The sequence below is a fragment of the Dermacentor andersoni genome, chromosome 9, assembly GCF_023375885.2.
Source record: "Dermacentor andersoni chromosome 9, qqDerAnde1_hic_scaffold, whole genome shotgun sequence".
In the NCBI taxonomy this organism is placed as follows: Eukaryota; Metazoa; Arthropoda; class Arachnida; order Ixodida; family Ixodidae; genus Dermacentor; species Dermacentor andersoni.
The window spans coordinates 3,374,097-3,394,467 of NC_092822.1; the positions used below are offsets into that span (position 1 = coordinate 3,374,097).

General features: G+C 45.3%; 1 protein-coding gene across 3 annotated transcripts in view; it reads right to left on the reverse strand.

Annotated features, from left to right (window-relative positions):
• Positions 1-20,371, reverse strand: part of Tdg (Thymine DNA glycosylase) — a 285,426-nt gene that overhangs the window by 203,184 nt on the left and 61,871 nt on the right. For all 3 annotated transcript variants that reach the window (XM_072284404.1, XM_050174625.3, XM_050174627.3), the window contains one exon: positions 19,960-20,046. The gene's annotated coding sequence lies outside the window, so the exon portion shown is untranslated. The remainder of the gene's footprint in view (positions 1-19,959; positions 20,047-20,371) is intronic.

The following is a 20,371-nucleotide window of genomic DNA, read 5'->3' on the forward strand; positions in this document are numbered from 1 at the left end:
GCCTGTTCCCGTGTTTCACGTGGCTGTCGGCCTCACCATAACCAAAGTCATCAACCATGTGCTGCTCTAGCTGCACGCGCTCCTGCTGCCATCTCTCATGCTCGGCACGAGTCTTGCTCTCCCCTTGTCCTCCAAAGCCAGATCACATGTTCTCACCTATCCTCTCACCCGCTTCCTCAGCGCAGCGCTGTTGCGGTGACTCTCACCGCTACCGTCCACTCTGCCCTTGCCGTCCCTTCTCCCGCTGTCGCAGCACTGCCGCGGTGCTGGTGGCGGGCATTCCTTGCCGCCTCACACGTGATCCACGGCTCTCCGCTCCTTCGTCTCCACGTCGCGTGGCTGTACGGCTCTCAGCCATGCCTCTCGCCTCCCCGTTTGTGGGGCGCGTTCCTCAGTAGCATTTGTCGCCTCTGGCAGTGCTTGCACCATGGTGTCCTTCTCCCGCCTCCACCCTTGCCCTATACCTCCCCTTACCTGGTGCCGTGCCATTGTGGCGACTCGAAGGACAGTTACAGCGTTTCGTCCCCTTACTTCTACTTCCCACACCCCAACCTTGTGCAGCCACATTGAGGCCTGTCTGTCAGTGAATGAGTGTGTGACCTCTACTCAATACCCCTGTTCTCCACCCATTCTTCACCTCAGAAGAAACATTAAATAATAATTGCTAATCTCCCTCCCCGTCTCCGCAGCAGTGACCCACTATAAGATTGCGCATCACCGGAGCGCCGGCTCAATAGCGACGGATCGCAGTGTGTGCTGCCCAATCTGAAATGCAGAATTGCCTCCATTTTGCACTGCGTATTCTGTATGCGGTTGCCTATTGTTGAAACAAGGCAGCAGCTGCGTTCAAAGATTGCATTACCAAGAAGAGTAATTGTCGGCCATATTTTTACTTGTGTAATGAAGCAGACAAACCTCATGTTTCCGATAGCAGCTCGGAGATGATGACGACGACGATGACCCGTGCTATGATCAGCAAGAGAGCTCAGGCTGTTCGCTGCTGCTAGGCTGCTGTTTATCTGCTGCTCCTCGCCTTTAATTAAACGTCATTACATTTGGTGGAGATTGCTGGAGTTCCTCAAGTCACCCTGGAGCTCCACAATCGTAAGTTGCCCACAGTCACCATGACTGATGTGACTTACACACCGACTGTACCCATGGCTGCCCCTGTCACTTGCACCGGCGTTCTCCATCAGTGCGACCCAGCCATCTTTTGTGGGACCAGAGAACATGATGTTGCAGATTGGCTGTCCTCCTATGAACGTGTAGGCGATCACAATAAGTGGGACGACCAGTCTAAACTGAATAACGTCATATTTTGCTTTGCTGACATTGCAAATTTATAGTTTAAGAATCACGAATCTGACGTTTCGAGTTGGTCCACATTCAAGACACATTTCGCCAAAGTGTTTGGCCGCCCCGCTGTCCACAAGTTATGTGCCGAACTGCGTCTACGCCAGTGAGCACAGCAACCAGGCGAGGCTTTCCCCAGCTATATTGAGGATGTCTTGGATCTCTGCAGCCGCGTTAATCCAACGATGGCGGAGGACGAGAAGATTAATCACATTCTGAAGCTGTCACTTATCACTGTCACCTATGCGTTGTCGGCCACCTACTGCTGAGGGAAACTGACTAGCGCAGTTCTGGAGACAAGAACTACAAGCTCGTCGGACTTTCTAAGGCCTCAAGTTTCACCACAGAATGTCATTGACATCCATGTCGAGGGAGCATCCGCCCAAGCGCTTATTGATACCTTGGCCGCCATTTCCATCATCCATGAAATCTTTTTTCGCTAGCTGAAAAAAGTCATGACCGCTCCATCTGGCATGGCACTCTGCACTGCTAGCGCACAACGCATTCATCCTATACAGCTGTATGCACCGCCCATGTAGTCATCCAAGATGTTTTGTACATCATTGAGTTTATTGTGTTGCCCTCCTGTTCTCATGATCTCATCCTCGGGTGGGACTTCCTGTCACGTCATTGTGCCATCATCGATTGTTCTTGCGCGCAAGCGGCCCTTTCACCGCTATGTGACTTGCCATCGGTCGGTGCCGACCTCAGCATTCACAAAGTCTTCATTGATGATGATACTGATCGACCTCCAGAGACGTCGGTGCTTGTGACCTTGTCGTGTACTGCCGTGTCAGACTCAACTGAGCAGTTTACACCATCTGACATGCTTGCTCACCGCAAGGAGTTATTTCTCCTGTTCGCCGTCCTCACTGTTAGGTCTGAATCTGCTTTGATAGCCATCTGTAATCCGCACCGGTATCCAGTGACCATACTGCGCGGTGAGACCTTAGGATTTGTGCAAGCTGTCATGTGTAATGAAGACCTTGATGTTCACGATGGCACCCCCCGTTTGCATCTGGACGCGATAACTTCTATCTCATCAACACCACCTTCAGCAGTTTTCGACGCCATCGCTGCAGACCTCTCGCCGTCTCATTGCACTCAACTTCTTACTCTACTGAACGAGTTCGTTTCTTCGTTCGACTGCAACGAACCATCCTTGGATCGCACGACAAGTGTCTCTCATACTATCGACACTGGTTCCCATGCCCCCTTGCAATAGTGTGCGTATTGCGTTTCCGCAGAAGGGCGCCTCACACGTGATCCACGGCTCTCCACTCCTTCGTCTCCACGTCGCGTGGCTGTACGGCTCTCAGCCATGCCTCTCGCCTTCCCGTTTGTGGGGCGTGCCATTGTGGGGCGTGCCCCGTTTGTGGGGCGTGTCCGCTTGTGCGGAAATGCACAAGCGGACGACATGCTGCAGTGTGGTACCATTCAGCCTTCTCAAAGCCCATGGTCGTCACCTGTCGTTCGAGTGAGAAAGAAAGGTGGCACCATTCGGTTGTGTATCGATTATCACCGCCTCAACAGGATTACAAAAAAAGGTGTCTACCCACTACCTCGGATCAATGATGCTCTTAACTGTCTGCAAGGTGCCGAATACTTCTTGTCTTTAGATCTCCGCTTTGGCTATTGGAAGGTTGCCATGGCTGAGGCTGACCACCCAAAGACAGCTTTCATCACTTCCGATGACCTGTACGAGTTTAACGTTATGCCTTTCGGGCTCTGCAATGCTCCCGCTACCTTCTGGCGCTTGATTGATACTATCCTTTGCGGACACAAGTGGAAGACTTGTTTATGTTACCTGGATGACATAGTTGTTTTCTCACAGGATTTTCCGACACATCTCGGCCGTATGCATGATATCCTGACCTGTCTCACTTCAGCTGGCCTACAGCTCAACCTCAAGAAGTGCCGTTTCGCTGCCCGAACATTAACTGTCTTTAACTGAAACACGGCGTTTAACTGAAACACAGTATTAACTGAAACAAGGCATCCTTCTTGATCCCGACAAGCTGCGCGCAGTTGCCGAGTTTCCAAAGCCCACATCTATCAAGGCCCTGGGCAGTTTCATAGGCCTGTGCTCTTATTTTCGACACTTCATGCGGAACTTTGCCTTTATTATCGCACCCTTGACGAAGTTGCTTACCGCAAGCAAAGGCATTTCCGCGTGGTCATCAGCACGCGATGAAACCTTTGACAAGTTATGCGAGTTGCTGACTGCACCGAAGATTCTTCACCATTACGACCCGACTGCGCCAACAGAGTTTCACACTGACGCGAGGGAAGAAGAAGACGACGACGGTGCAAGCAGTCGCATGTTGCCTCGGCTCCTGCATTTTTTCTTTTTGTGCCTACCCGATCACTTCAAGAGCCTGATTTCCTGCCTGGACCTTTGTGAGTGTTATCGACACTTCTTGACAGTTCTTTTATCAACTCCGACGTCCCTTACGTGAGCTGCAGCCCTTTTTAGGGCTCTCGGCTGACCGTCTCACTGCTGGGCCTAGATCCGCCTAGCATGGGCGCAGGAACGGAGCGCGATGGCGCGCGCACCTGGCGCGAGATCCACGATAACCTCTCAAGACAGCGTGAGCATCTTTCGCCACCAACATACCCCACAGTGGCTCATAGGACTCAATCAAGAGCAGAACCGAAGCCCCCGCCGCTGCCGTGCAGCGATTATAATATCATCCTAGGAGCTTGTGGGGGCCTCAACTGCGCTGAAATCCATGCATGCATCCTCAGACAAGTCATCCTCAAGGCTGCGGGGCTCCCCATCACCGACCGCACCAGTTCTGATCAAATTCGTGTCAACACCATCAACAATTACCGTTCTAATCAGAACACCAGACATGGAATGTGCAGATCTCTACCACAACATCCAGAGTCTGCAATTCAATGGTAACCCTTACGAAGTCGCCACCCATGTGGCCGATCCCATCGATACCTGCAGAGGATGCATTCACTTGCACCCAGATTACTCAGAAGATGACATCGCCTCAACCCTCCGCAGATGCAACCCAACATTGATTATTGGGGGTGCACGACGCCTGGGCAATACTGAAACCATCATGGTCATATTCCAAGGCAAAATCATCCCTTTCTACGTCAACTACGACGGCTGTTCACTTTGATGCCGCCCCTTCAGGCAGAAAGTAGAAGCCTGCACCCGATGCCGCGGGATTGGTCATCGTCAGGACGTCTGCACTAATGCCACCGACACACTCTGCCCTAAGTGTGGAATGAAAGATGCACCCATGGACCACGAATGTGACCCGATATGTGTTGTGTGCAATGGAAACCATCAAACCGGCTCCTCACTGTGCAAACAAAGGTTCAAACCGCGCCCTACACGTCCCAGGCATAAACAAGACACTTCACCCACCAACCGAACTCCCAGTCTCGACGGCACTCGCGACTCAAGCCGGTGAAGAAGTCGCAGCAAAAGCAAGGACTACGGGCCTGGCTATACAACCCAAGACGTCGCCTGGCCAGCTCTATCATCAAGCCCTACTCTCACCAACTCCTCGCGCAACCCACCCCAGGTAAGCTGGGCTAAGGTAGCCTCTTCCAGCTGCTCCTCAAACCAGACTGCTAATAATGAATCCCTCCTTGAAGAAAATACAATTCTAAAAGCCGAAATTCAAAGACTTAAACTAGAACTCCAATCGCGTCACCCCTCTACTTCAACCTCTGAAGCCCCTCTCTCTAACATGACCCTTTCGACTCATCATCCATCAGCTCTACCTGAAACCTCTTCACACCGCCCCATGGACACTAGCCCCTCCATTGAACCGGAACCGCTTCACCCTCCCCCCAGTAAACGTAAAACTCAGAGCACTCCGCGATCAGAGGACACCCTGGACGAGACAATCTTAAATTATAACGACAGGCTAACCGCTTTGGAGACTAAATTCCATAATATACTCACTGCAATTGAAAAAATCAATACAGATTACACAGCCAGGAATGAAAAGCTCGACAAATTTATTGAATTCGTACAAGCACACATCCAACAAACTACAGGTTGGATAGCTGGAGTCACTGCGAATCATCCTAACATAGTTGCACCTGCTCGATCTGCCTCCCCACCAGCTCCGCTTAACAATGGCCAATAACCCGACACGCTCCAAGTTTGAAGTGTGGCAGTGGAACTGTAGGAGGTTTCGAAAAAAGAAAGCACACCTCCAGCAGTTTCTAGCCTCCTCTTCTAATCTCCCAGCTGTCATTGCGCTTCAGGAAACTCACGGACTAATCAGCTTCCCAGGTTATAATGTCTATCAGAACAATAAGGTATTCCGGCCCGATACGGCAATTCTTATGCAAAAGCACCTCACTGCCAATCACTCCCAATTCAACAGCGTCGATTCGATTCAGAGCACGATTTTCTAGAAATTATTCCTCGCAAAAATAATGCATCTGGCCTTTACATTCTCAATATCTATAGTCGTCCACAAGACAAACGTCACCGCTTTGACTCCCTTTTCGCTCAAGCCATTGCCGCTGCCACCCACCACCCCCTCCTAATTCTTGGAGATTTCAACGCACCCAACCATTTGTGGGGTCACTCCGTTTCTACTCCTAAGGGCAGAGCCCTATGGATCCACATACAAGACCACAGACTCACATTACATAACGACATCGATGGACCAACCAGGCTAGGCAATAGCGTAGCTAAGGACACTTCCCCCGATCTTACGCTTACACACAGAATCTAGCACGTCACATGGCACAACTCACAAGTTAACCTCGGTAGCGACCATTACATCATTACCATCACACTACAATTCAAACTCAAACCCTTTGCACCCAAACGCCTCAGCCTTACCAATTGGGACAATTTTCGAGAGGCCCGCCAGATATCAGCTCCCACAAACATTCAAGACATTTCAGAATGGGTTCAGCAACTACACTCAGACGCCAAGACGCACACTACCACTCTGCTCCCCGAAACCGCTCTCACTATGGTTGATTCCAAGCTTCTACACATGTGGGAAGCCAAACAGTCTCTTCTCAAACGGTGGAAGAGGCAACGGTTCAACCGAAAACTAAGACTCAGAATTGCCAAATTAGACCTCCAGATCCAGGAGTACGCCACACAACCAGCCTGCCAACAGTGGGGCCAGGTATGTGAAAGCATGCATGACAACCTCGATAACAAGCGCACATGGCAACTCTTGCGACACTTATTAGACCCTACCACATCGCGCACACACCACAACCATAGCATAAACAAACTGCTACATGCACACAAAAACAATCTCAACGGATTCTTCAACGACCTCCGCCATAAACATCTGCCTCCCGCTCAGAAGTATGACATGCCAAAATATACTGGCGAACCCAACGAGCTACTTAGCGCCGCTATCACGAAAGCAGAGGTTCACCATGCCCTCGCCACCCTGCGCACAATGTCAGCACCAGGCCAACACCTTATTAACAATAAAATACTCCGCAATCGAGACGACAACTCTGTCACAGCCATCACAGCGTACTTCAATCACTGCTTTGACACTGGCACCCTCCCTAGTTTGTGGAAAGATGCCAGGGTAATTTTTATCCCAGAGCCAAACAAACCACTCAACACTTCTAATCTCAGGCCTATATCACTAACCTTTTGTCTAGGTAAAACACTCGAACACGTCATCCTCAACCGACTCAGTAAATACATGGAGGACAACAATCTTTATCCATCAGAAATGGTAGGTTTTCGAAAATCTCTCTCATGCCAAGATATCATGCTTCGAATGAAGCATGACATCATTACACCCAATAGCAGTCTAGATACACAAGCAATTCTCAGTCTGGACCTCCACGGAGCCTTCAATAACGTTTCACATTCCGCCATCCTCCGAGAGCTTAATCTCATTGGGGTTGGCAGAAAGACATATGACTACATATGTACCTCCTTATCCAACCGTACCGCAACGATACACATAGGCACAGAGCAATCCCTTTCATACGCTTTAGGTAGCTACGGCACACCCCAAAGCTCAGTGCTGTCCCCTTTTCTTTTTAATCTTTCTATGATGCCGATGGCGCAAGCATTACGGTCTATTCCCAATCTCAAGTTTTCACTTTGCGCCGATGACATCACTCTTTGGACGACTGGCGGCTCCGATGGAGAGATTCAAGACACTCTACAGGCCGCAGCAGACGCCGTCGTGGCTCATGCTGGGGCTATGAATCTCACATGCTCCCCTCAAAAATCCGAGCTACTTCTTCTGCCATCCCACCGGGGCGCCGGAAAACACATGTCTAGTATACAGGTCATCCTAAACCACATCCCCGTTACTAGAGTAGACAAGCTCCGGGTGCTTGGTTTACACATTCAAAGCAACCGGCTCACCACATATACCCTACATACACTACACACCACAGTCGATCACACCCTGCGCCTTCTAGGGCGAGTCTCCAATAAACACGGCGGACTAAAGGAGGCCGAACTTCTCTGCTTGATTCAGGCCTTCGTTATCAGTAAGATTACATTCGCAACATCATATCTACATTTCCTTAAATCAGAATCAGATAAGGTCGACACTTTTTTACGCAAAATATATAAATTCGCTCTGGGGGTCCCCTTACATACCTCCACTGAAAGGCTAATGCTTACTGGAACTTTCAACACACTTACTGAACTCACAGAAGCCCATCTCACATCCCAATATAGCAGACTTTCTAACACTGCAACAGGTCAACACATTCTACAAGCTCTTTCTATCACTCTGGCACCCATCATCAAGACTAAATACACCATTCCACATCACATACATGAGAACCTCTGCATCCCCCCACTTCCTAAAAACATGCACCCTGTGCATCACAAACAGCGCAGGAGGCAGCGAGCAAAGGCTCTCCAAAAACAATTCTCCACCTCTAAAGACGTGCTCTATGTTGATGCTGCCGAATATGGGAACAGAAATCATTACGCAATATCAGTCATTAACTCTCACAGCCAGGTCGCTGTGGCCGCCTCCATTCCTGGCTCTTCCTTGGAGGAGGCGGAGGAAGTGGCCATAGCCCTGGCCCTCACAATCCCAAATTCATCAGTTATCGTTAGCGACTCCAAAGCAGCCATACATAACTTCGGAGCAGGTAGGGTCTCTAAGCCAGCCCTTTCTCTCCTCTTGGCCCATCCTTTCCATCAAACTGTGGCATTAATCTGGACTCCCACGCATGCGGGCCTTGCCGGAAACGAGGCAGCTCATGCCAGTGCCCGAGGATTTACAGTCCGGGCTCAGGCATCAGATGTGTCGGACCTCGCCACGGAGGAGGCGCTGTTTACAGCGCGGGATCGACTTATTACTTACCACGACATCTGTACACACTACCGATTAGACCGCTTAACCATTCCGCCACTCATAAGCAAATGCCCGCGTAGGTGTGAAGTTCTGTGGCGACAGCTGCAGACTCGCACCTTTCCGTCCCCTTACCTCCTCCACCGCATTCATCCCGCCATTTACCTTTCTCCCTCTTGTAAATTCTGTGTCTCTCCCAAAGCAGACTTAAACCACATCATGTGGGAGTGCCCTAAGCACCCCCTTCCCCCTTTCCTGAAGCAATTAATATCTAGTGAGGAGCAGTGGGAGGCTGCCTTGCGCAGCTCCAGGCCCGATCTTCAGGAGGCCATCCTGGAGTGGACTGAGAGGATAAAGGAGGCCTACTTCAAGTAGTTCCTCCCCCCACCCTCTATTCCATTGCCCCCTTCCCTTTAAAGAGGGATAAATAAAGTTCTTCATCATCATCACACTGACGCCAGTGGTGTCGGCCTTGGTGAGGTCTTGGCCCAACAAAAAGCCACAGCAGTGACAGCGGTGACAGCGGTGTACGCACGTTTTTACAAGCATCCATTGCATTTTCCCGAGCGTAGCACCGAGGGATATTGAGAACTGCTGAGCACTGCTGAACGGCTGCTGAAACCACTATCTTATCGACGCATACGAAAGAGCACGACGACTGACCACAAGCGACGACTGGCGGGTGAGGCTTCAACAGGTCACGACATCTGGTCCTCATATATCTGGCACCGCCCCATGTATAAGCATTTTGGCAGCAGTGACAGCGGTGTACGCACATTTTTACAAGCATCCATCGCATTTTCCAGGTAGGTGCCCATATTTTTGCATTGATCTGGCATAGCTAGCATAATATTTAGCCACTGTCGCTGCTGCCCTTTGCCCTTTCTTTCCTGTGTGTGTTTGTTGTACCTATCATGTCAAAAGAGTTCGCAAAGCTGTTGCAAGATTTTAAAGAAGAAATGAGAGCCAAGTGGAAAAGCACAAAAGATGCTGTCGAACGAAGCATGCGCACAGATGAACGAAAAATGCATGCAGAATTTGAAGAAATAAAATCTATCTTATGTTAGCACAAGTCTCGATGATGCGAGCCATCGACTTGACTTTGTTCTGAACGAGAACAAAGGTATTAAGAAGAAAAATGGTGCTCTCAAACTCAGGATCAACGCTCTCGAAAAATATTTTGCTGACTGTCAAATAAACATGCTAAAACCGGAGCAATACTCGCAAAATCGAAACATTGTAATCAAGGGAATAGTAAAGGCAGGTGATGAAAACCTTGCACAGCTCCTGACGAAAGTTGGTGAAGCTATCGGAGAACCCATATCAGCTTGTGACACCGATGTGTGCCACAGGGTGCAGACTAAAGATAAAGATAAACCGAACATCATTGTCCAGTTTCAATGCCTCGAAAAATGTTACAAGGTTCTCAATGTTGCTCGAAAAAAGAAGATAACAAACGCTACCATCAGACTGCAAAACGATGCTCCAATCTATATAAGTGAGCACTTGTGCCCGTCAATGAAAAAAATCCTGGGGATGGGAATTTCCCGAAAGCGCAAAAATGGTGGAAGTTCGTTTGGACAAGGAATGAAAACATCTTTGCCCGTCACACAGAGACGTCACCTATCATTGCTATCTGTCGCGAAAGTGATGTGGAAAAGATTACCAGCACTTAACAATTGTAGTTTCAGAAGCAATCGATGATGTCTATTCGCAATGTTATGTCAGCTAGTTATATCGCCCCTGAAAACATTCAGCACATTGTGAAATCAAGAAAAAACAGCATTACGTTGTTCAAAGTGATGCACTTAAACGCACGGTCACTTCAACAAAAAAAAGATCACATCACTTTGTTGTTGGAATCATGTACCATAAACTTTGACCTTTTAATGTTCACATAAACGTGGTATACTAGTGAGTCAGAACATTTCATGCTGCCGGGGTTCAACCATTTCTTTTTAAACTGCACGGAGAGTAGAAGAGGTGGCATTGCCATTCTAGAGTTTTGTGAAGTAATTGAAGAATATAGCCTTATCACAAAAAACTACGAAGCCTTATGTATCAAGAAGGGTAGAAATGTATTCGCTGTTCTGTATCACCCTCCTAGCGGTTCTACGGCTCATTTCCTAACATTTATTGATCATATTTTGCTATGAATGTTATGTATGAATGTAATGCTATGAATTATATGCTTACTGTCGGTGAAGATTTTAATATAGATGTCTTGAACTCAGTTACAAGTAATAAATTTTTATCAGTGCTTGAGTACAACTCTTTTAAACATGTCATTACTATGCCAACACGAGTTACTGAATCAACAATGTCGTTGCTGGACACGTTTGTTACCAATTCTATGACAGAAGAAAGAATTTCAGGGGTGTTAAGTTGCGACATAAGCGATCACTTGCCTATATTTGTTTTCCTAAAAATGCACGCCAACCCGGCATACGTGAAACCAGAGGAATTCACGTACCACTCAGTGACATCTGGAACATTGAAGCACTTTAGGCACCATATCAAGCAATTGGATTGGAATGATATATTGGCCGATGGAGATGCAAACAAGTCGTATAATAACTTTACAACAACAGTTAAAGAACTTTACTTTGAGTCGTTTCCTCTTAAGACATATCACAGACCAAACAAATCATGGAAAACATGGATAAACTATCTCCAGCGACAGATAAACCATAAAGACAAGCTTTACCAGCAGTTCATTAAAACACGCAATGCAGTCTTATGGGCCGAATACAATACAGTACTGTAGAAATAAGTTGAATAAAGAAAAATAAAGGGCGAAAAGGGACTGCTACTACCACATCATCGATCCACAACATCCAGAGCGATGCAATACCATATGAAAAAAAACTCAATGAAGTACTGAATCAAGGAGCCACTCCCACTAAAATCGATAATCTGGAAATAGACGGAAAAACGTTAAATGGAATTGAGCTTGCAGAACAATTCAATCATTTCTTCATGAAAATAGGAAGTACCAGCCACAGCACACAAACAGCAACCGGCATAAATCCGATACCAAACACGCTTTTTCTTAAACCAACTTCCAGTTCTGAAGTAATTACACTATTCAGTAGAATAAAAAATAGTCGCAGCTGTGATTCTGACGGCATAGAAATGCGATCAATAAAGCATGTATCAGATGTCATAGCAGAAGTACGAACACATATCTACAACTTGGTGTTATCAACAGGTATTTTTCCAACGCTCATGCAGCTAGCAAAAGTTACCGCTATATACAAAGCAGGAGATAAAAACAATTTAAGCAATTATTGCCCAATATCTATACTCCCCATTTTCTCGAAATGCATTGAAAAAATAATAAACGATAGAATTGATATCTTTTTGAGAAAGTACAATCTTATTACCGAACGTCAATATGGTTTCAAAAAGAAACATTCAACTGAAAGTGCTCTATTAGCACAGAAAGAAATCATATTATACAATATCGAAAAGAGGCTTTCGACACTTGCATTAAATTTGCACTTCAGTAAGGCCTTTGATCGCGTAAGTCATGAATTATTATTAAATAAATTAAAATGCTATGGATTTAGAGGAATCTCACTCAAACTTATTCAGCCGTATTTGAGTGCACGCACGCAACCAATTAAAACCGAGTGCCACAAGGCACCATTATAGGACCTCTATTATTTTTATATTACATCAATGACATAATCAACATTGATGAAGATTGTAAATTTATCATTTATGCTGATGATTGCACACTATTTCTTTACCGGAAAAAAAGTTAGGTACTCTCGAGGTGCTAACAGCAAATACTTGTTATAAGCTTCCCGATTGGTGAACTAAAAACAATCTAACGGTAAATGAAACAAAAACAAAATGTGTCCTTTTTCGAGCCCTTGGCACATCCCTACAGTTACATAACCATATTACCCTAGGCCCACACACAATTACAGTAACCAAACCAATTAAGACGCTTGGAGTAATATTTATTGAACATGTCTCCTGGAATGAGCAAATAGATCAGATTTCCATTTCATTTCGTTTATTTACCTTAAAGACCCCTCTAGGGGGTATTACATCAGGGGTGGTGTACATAAAGAATGAATAAAAGACTCAATTTTGCGACAACAGGTGCTCAGTCACATTGGCAGAAAAAGATGATGGACAAGCTGAAAGCGAAGATATAATGAGGAAGGCCGTTCCAGTCTTTGACTGCATGAGAAAAAAAAGATGCTGAAGAATTAACAGTTCTCACACGTGTACGGAAAACTTGCAGTTGGTGACCAGAACGAGGAGATATGTATGCGGGCGGTGTGATGTAAGGAGCACTGTTAAATGATGAATAGTAAAGCTTATAGGATAGACAAAGTGTTGCTATGCGTCAGCGGAGGGATAAAGTTTGGAGCCCAGATTCCGCTTTGAGGGTAGTAACTTCGTGAGAATAGGATGAGTGAACAAATCTGATGGCACGATTTTGTACCACTTCAAGGTCATCTACGAGGCATACTTGATGCGGGGACCATATGGCTGACGCATACTCTAGCTTTGAATGGATAAGTGACTTATAGGCTAGTAATTTAACGTTTAATGTTTAAGATTAGCTTAAAGCTGAGACGTGTGGTTGGTGCTTTAAATTGTTGTCAATGTCTTTTGCCTCTTACCATGAAGCAACTTATTTATCAAACTCTCTTCCATGCTCGCTTGAACTACTGTGTTTCAAAATGGGGAAACACTACATTAACCAATTTGAATAAGCTAAAAATACTTCAGCAAGCTATTAGGGCAATAGAAAACATACCATACCTTGAACACACCAGACAACTTTTTGTTAAGCGTAAAATTGTTATGGCGAACGATATATACAAATGCAGGCTGCTACAATCCTACATTAGTGCAAATCGCGGGAAGCTTGACACATTTCTCACACTTTAAAATCTTGAACATACTCAATGTATTTACTTCCATCGGTATAAACCACCCTGGAAAACTCCATTCTCATGCACTATTTATGGAATGCAAAGGCTTAGCCGCACATTACCAAGCACTCTTAACTCATATGAGCAGCAAGACATTGAAATCAAAACACTAAACCCCACCAATGTAATTAGTTTGTTTTTGTAACCAGCCACCCCTATTGGGGTGTTGGAATCGTCTTTTTTAATTTTCTTAAACTGCCCAAAGAGTGCCGAAGGGACCACACAATGACTCATTTTATAAATAATTTCACATAGTTATGCAACAGCCTCAGGGAGGCAAAGCGCTGAAACGTGGCTGGTATTGCAATGAGCGCGTGGGAGCCCACGGTTCACTCTGCAGGGTCACAACGAGCTCAGCCAAAATCACATGCCACACGCTATAACCTGCAATGTGAGAGTTGCACTGAAGGCGGTAACCCCCGCCATCGAAGAAACGCAATTTAGCATCACTCTGACAAGTATCAGCCAGTGATCAGAGCGCTAAAGTTTTCTTTAAAATTGATTCACTCTGCAACTTAATTGGCCCAGCATGGAGCGACTTTTTGTCTATCGCCGAACCTTGCGTGTCTGTTCATTAACATAGACATCGTGTCGCGAAAATTCATTGTGCTTGGTGTCGCGGATGGACAGTGTGCGTCCGTAGAAGGAATTTCCACCAGTGCCAAAGTCCTATGTCATCAGGCTAGTGAAGACCATGTTTACTGTGTCCGGCTGAACTCAAAGAAACCATCTATGCTGAGACAAGGGTTGCCTATGTGAAGTCACAACTTTGGATTAGCCAATAATTTTTCTTCAAAAAGGTCTCAGCGATCCACTTCGCCAAAATCAGGCATGCTACTCTCCCTTCTTCTCTGTCCTTCTTTCCCTTGTTCATTGTTTCTTAGGCTACTCGTTTCTCTGTGTTTTACCTAGCCCATTTCATTTTGCTTTTGTGTATGTGTTTATTTGTGTATGTCTTGTCTTGCTTTCATGTTATTGATTTATTTGTATCTATGTGCCTTGTGCTACGAGTGTTCTGCACGAGTTTTCACTGCCGTGTTGAGCCAGCAGGTGATGTCGACGTGGATGGAGGCATGCCGACGGTGACGGCACGGCTTCGGATCAGGCTGTGCAGGCACGACGCTCGGCGCGGATCATGGCCGTGCTAAGGAGCAGCCACCGCCAGAAGCACCGGCACCAGAGGCCATTGCCAGACGCTGTTGAAGCGGCGTAACGTCACACGTGTGGCATGTGGGCCTGGTGTTTGGACTATCGAGAGATTATTTGCATATACTTTGTCTTTGTATGTCTTTCAAAGTGCTTACCTTATTTGCTTTTGTTTTGATTGATGGTGTGGTGAGGCCGATGTTTTCTTATTTTCACTTGTTTGCATTTGTGTCCGAATGCCATTGTGTATCTAAGCATTTGTCTTTTTATTGTTACCCTTGCTTTTTTTTCATTGGTGGATGCTTTATTGCACATGTTCGCGTTACAGCATAGGTTAGCATGAATTTTTGCTTTGTTGCGTGCCTCAGACCTATGCCTGTTTAATTTATTCTAATGGCTTGTTTCTTTTTTTTTTTTCTTTTTTTTGGGGGGCTGGTGATTTTTGGTTTCTACCTGTTAATGAGTAGCTCTGGTGCCGCATAGTAATGACTGTTTGTTGTTTTCTGCATCTTGATTTGACTGGCACTGAAGCCGCCAGCCTTGCATTTTTAGGGAGCATTTTTCAGGGGGGATGGCGCTCGCGGTGGATTCATGATGCTGCTACGTTGCGTTGCGTTTCTGCAGGCTTCATGCACCTCTCCTCCCTGCCTGGATGGGATGGCGGTGGGTCATAAAACACTGCCACTCGGCTGTCATCCCGCCCACAGGAAGGTCAACGGGCTTCGTCCACTGACCAACTTTTTGGTGGGATTCGGGCACTGCTTGCGTGTGCTCCGGGTAAGCACGTGGAGACCACATTGGGGCGTCAGAAGGTGCATACGTATTCCTCTCTGTCAGCGGCGGCCGCTTTGTCCGCCACCAGCTGATGATTACTTCGGCTCGTCGGGGTCCCGGCCTTGGCAAGCACAGGTACTCTTCCGTCGTGTTGATGTCCTGAGGCAACACCATCCGATCATGCCCCTGCCTGTTCTTCCATTCCTTTCTGCTTCCATTTTCTCTGCTGCGGGTTGCACGAAGGCAGGCGCTAGCCGGAGGATAGGCAGCCTCCTTCTGCTGGGTTCTTTGTTTTCTCTGGCGGTGACGACAAAGGAAGCTGACGCAGAAAGCTTGCCACTGAGTTTTCGTTTGTGCATATTTGCCAGCTTACCAAGCCTTCACTCACAACAAGAGTGACATTTTCAAAATTCTAGAAACAAAGTCTACTGATACGGCTTAATGCGCCTCTTTAGTCACATAAGCCTCTTTAATTCTTTAAGTGCGATGGACGAGTCTTACTCGGTTATAATATTTTTTAAGTAGGTGCTAAGGATGATAACATTTCGTCCATGGGCTTTGGCACTCTTTCAAAGTCCCAGTAATGGGCTGGGCTTGCCGAATGCATTTTTACGTTCTAGCGACTTTCTTCTTTCGCCACTCGGGGGCCTACAGACTCTGTCCATCTAAGCTTGTCCTGCAGAGATTTTAAAAATGGCTGCTGCCAATAGTGTTTTGCCATGCCCATCACAAAAGCGCAGCTTTCGTTTTAGTCAGTCGTCAAGCGCCAAAGATGATTTGCTCTGGCATAAAAACATTAATAGCGACGACAGTGTTTTCAGTTGTACAGATACATCCAGTAATACAGATGCCACCAACTACGACAATGGTATTGATATGGTGCGGTAGTGGACAAAGTTAGATGCACGAAACCTGCTGCCAGCATCTCCTTATTTTACATTTGTGTATTTTCAGACATAAGTTGTGAATTTATTACCCCCCTGCGCTACATTTTTCGAATCTGCAAAAAATAAGCTATCTAGATGTGCAATAAAAAGAAATGTCGTTTTCTGAACTCTTTTAAACATTTTTTGCCATTACTTCAGTGATTATGTGCAAATTTATACAAGCTAGAATGTCAACCAGACAAAAGCGTGGCAGTTTGGGCGAGTTGGTATGTCATGACCGTTTTAGGCTTGTAGCGCAGCTCAGAAAGAGCAAAAAAGGAAGGAGGTAGGGGTAATCAAAGGGAACGGAAAACAGAGTGAGCGCTAACTTCCAACTGATTACCCCTACCTCCTTCCTTTTTTGCTCTTTCTGAGCTGCGCTACAAGCCTAAAACAGTCAACTAGACACACATCTTGTTTGCTGGCTTGCACTAGCAATAGCAAAGGGAATAAAGTGATGGAGGGAGAAATTACACCGCATGCTTATCGGAGGCTCTGAGCAACTACCGAGATCACTTGAGATCAATAACTCCAGCAGTGCCAGGTTATCACCAAGAATATTTTTGAACCTAAATAAACACGACACCCACTATTTTGTTTTTGTAATCTTACAAGAAAATAAAATGTAGAAGAGCGCACAGCAAACAATACTTATTCCAAAAAAGATCAATCACAGAGCAAATCATACAGCACTGTCACATAAGGTAAGGGGGAAAAAAGCGGGTCAAAGGAGTTGCCACTGTTAAAATTCAACTGCACACAAAAGCAGAGGTGCCATAATAAATTGCCAGTGAAATAGAGATACATGGTTAAGAGTGTTGTATAGCAGGCTATGAAGCAAGAAATTATACAAGAAAGATTCTCAAAATTATTAGAAGTAAAGATACCTTGATTTGGGCGAGTTGGTTCATCTTGACAGTTTTCATAAAAAGATGCTAAAGACGAAGGCGAAGTCAAAGGAACACATACGACACGGCAACAGTCCTGTCATATATGATCCTTCGACTTCGTCTTTCGCACTTTTTTATGAAAACTATTAGAAGTATTAGTGCTTCAACTGGTTTTTCAAATGTTATAAAAATCTGATGTATCTACACTACTTGCCCACTTCTTTAAAGTAAAAAAGCAATAGAGTACATTAATAGACTCGCTGGCTCTTACAGAAAATTTATATTCAATCTAGACACTATGTGACTGTACAAGCCTCAAAAATGTATAAATTAAAGGGCACAGAGTATAGCGCAACTTTCCGTAAGTGCCAAAAAAATTAGCTTTGTCCATTAAGGCAAACATAAAAAATTAGTTCGACAGCAAATCACAGAAACCTTTGGAAATTAGAGACATTGTGAAAGGCCAACAGTTGCGGTGTTGCTCCTTTCCTTGTGCCCAGCTGCGTAGGCATTTTGTGACTACAGCCTGTCCAGTCATGATAGAATGACATCCTTGTGGTTCATGTGAAGACAGAAAAGCAGCACCTTCAGTGATGTGTGTTCGTCTTGGTATACATTCCCTGAAGCAGTGGTGGAGAGCAGAAAGAGCTAAGCCAGCTTTCATAAGCCTCTCATCGTCACCCTGTGACTTTTGAAGAGAAGGAAATTATTCAAGGGAAGCAAACACGAAACACACGCCCCCTGCACAGCCCACAGCTGTGTTTGTGAAATGCAGAACAAGGAACGCCTGTCCGAAGAACGAGACTTCCTTGATGAAGTGCCTGTTGTTTCCAGAATGGTGATGCATGCATATACGACAGGGGGAACATGCTGACAACCACCTTTTCCATAACTCTTTTACTAGGGTCACTCCATGCCAACTGTCTGAAATGCGGCGCTCAAACAATATCAATGTTTTTTCTAAAATTTCTGAAAAAATTACAAGAATATAAGCATTAGTTGCACAGTACTGAACAAAATATTTTGTATGGAAAAATTTTTTTGCGCCTGTGAAGGCCATTTTTTTTCATGAAACGGTGGAAAACCAGACGTGAAACAAACATTCGGCAAAAATCAACCCTTTTGCTCATTATTTCTAACTTTGTGTTTCTGCATTGCCTGAGCATTGTGCTTTCATTATAAATCATTTTCACAAACTGCCTTAATGTGTTTATTCCTTAGAACCGAAGTGAAAATGTACAAATTATAGCATTCTTGCAATTTCTTACACAAAAGATGGTCAGACAGAAAATCTGGAATTATTTTTATAGAGCTGTCCCTAAAATGTACTATCCTTTGAAGCTATTTTTACCAATGTGTGATGCACAGCCTCTAAATTAAGGCTGAATTTGGCAAAAATGCTATTTTGGCCTAAGGTGATCCACGGAAAAATACACTAAATAGCGGATATAATTGAGAAACATAACTTTTGCTGCAGAAATTTTATTCGAAGTAATTTTTGTTACCACTGAGAAACCTTTTCTTTAACCTGAGTTCCCCCATTACAATATTTTGGTTCATACTTCGACTTCACATCATAGCATCTTGGCGACCCACACAAACCAACTGAATTTCCTGTGCAAATCAGGGTGTTGTATCCGCAACATGTGGTTTTCTGTTCTCTTTTTCGTACTGTATTCTTTGTATATTATACCGCGTGATCATTTCTAAGTTTTATGTCGTTTTTAAAAATCGCCTGAGCCAGATAGCATAATTGTTGTTCTTGAACTGGATTATTTATTATGTGTTTTGATTTATCATGCAAGTAATGTCCGCTTCTCTGACTAGCCTGCTCAAGGACTAGAATTATGTTCCCTGCAACTGCTTATCTTTAAAAATTCCATAAAATTTAAATGTGATCACCCCATATAAAACGTCATGACAAACAAAGTCAAAAATATAACAATATCACTGACTTAATTACCACAATGTCCTGAATAACAAACAGCTGTACTTATTAGTTTCTTCATGCTTGGCATCACAAAGGCCCTTAGCTGCGTGTTTCAACAAAAGCTTCGTAGACTACAGTCTATCTGGCCCCAAGTAGCTGGAATAATAGAAGAGACACATTACAGAACTAGTGAAATAAGCTCAATAAAGCTGCCTATCAACAATATTCACCAAATGCATTCGTCTTTTTTCAATGGTTTCATAGTGACTGAATGTGTGTTGTGCAAGTGGTGCTTCCAGTTCATGCCCATGAAAGCGATTTATCGCCCACTCTACCACATTAAGCATAGGCGGCCGCACAGTATACTTCCAATAGCACGGAAGTGCACAATGTCCACCTACCTTAATAAGTACGTATACCTTAAGGATCTAAATTCTTACAAACTTATGGCAACCACGGTATTTATTTCTCTCCGTACATGCCACCACGTGCACCACCATGGTGTGTATTTCCGGCCAGTATGCTATGAGGTGAAGTCGAAGCACGAGCCAATATATTGGAATGGTGCGACTGTCACAGACGAAATTCCCGCCACTTTATGGACACTTACTCAGCACGTAGTCGTGCTGAATGTCACACAAGGCAAATGTGCTGATCAACAATGCGAGAAACACTCACCGGGGGAGGCCCCGGGACGGCTTGGAGGCGGGTCTGGCACCGCCACCGTTTCTCCGGACACGGGATGCTCACACGCCTTCGCTGCAACTGGAAAAGAGAGGATTAGTTAACACAAAGAGAACTTTCATCAGCTTTGCATCGAGGCTAGGTACATGCTACAAAACGTGACTGAGAAGCGAAAATGTGAACGTGCACCTATTTCAAGCATTGCAAATGTGTTCAATTAATAAATGTATGAGATAATGTATGAGATGCGTGGACAATTTTTATTAAACTATGGGGTTTTACATGCCAAAACTACACTATAATTATAATGTTTAGAAACAGCACAATGACGTACACTGGACAACAGAATAGAGGATGGGACACGCATGGCGCTGACTTACAACTGCGTTTATTCGAAAGAACACAA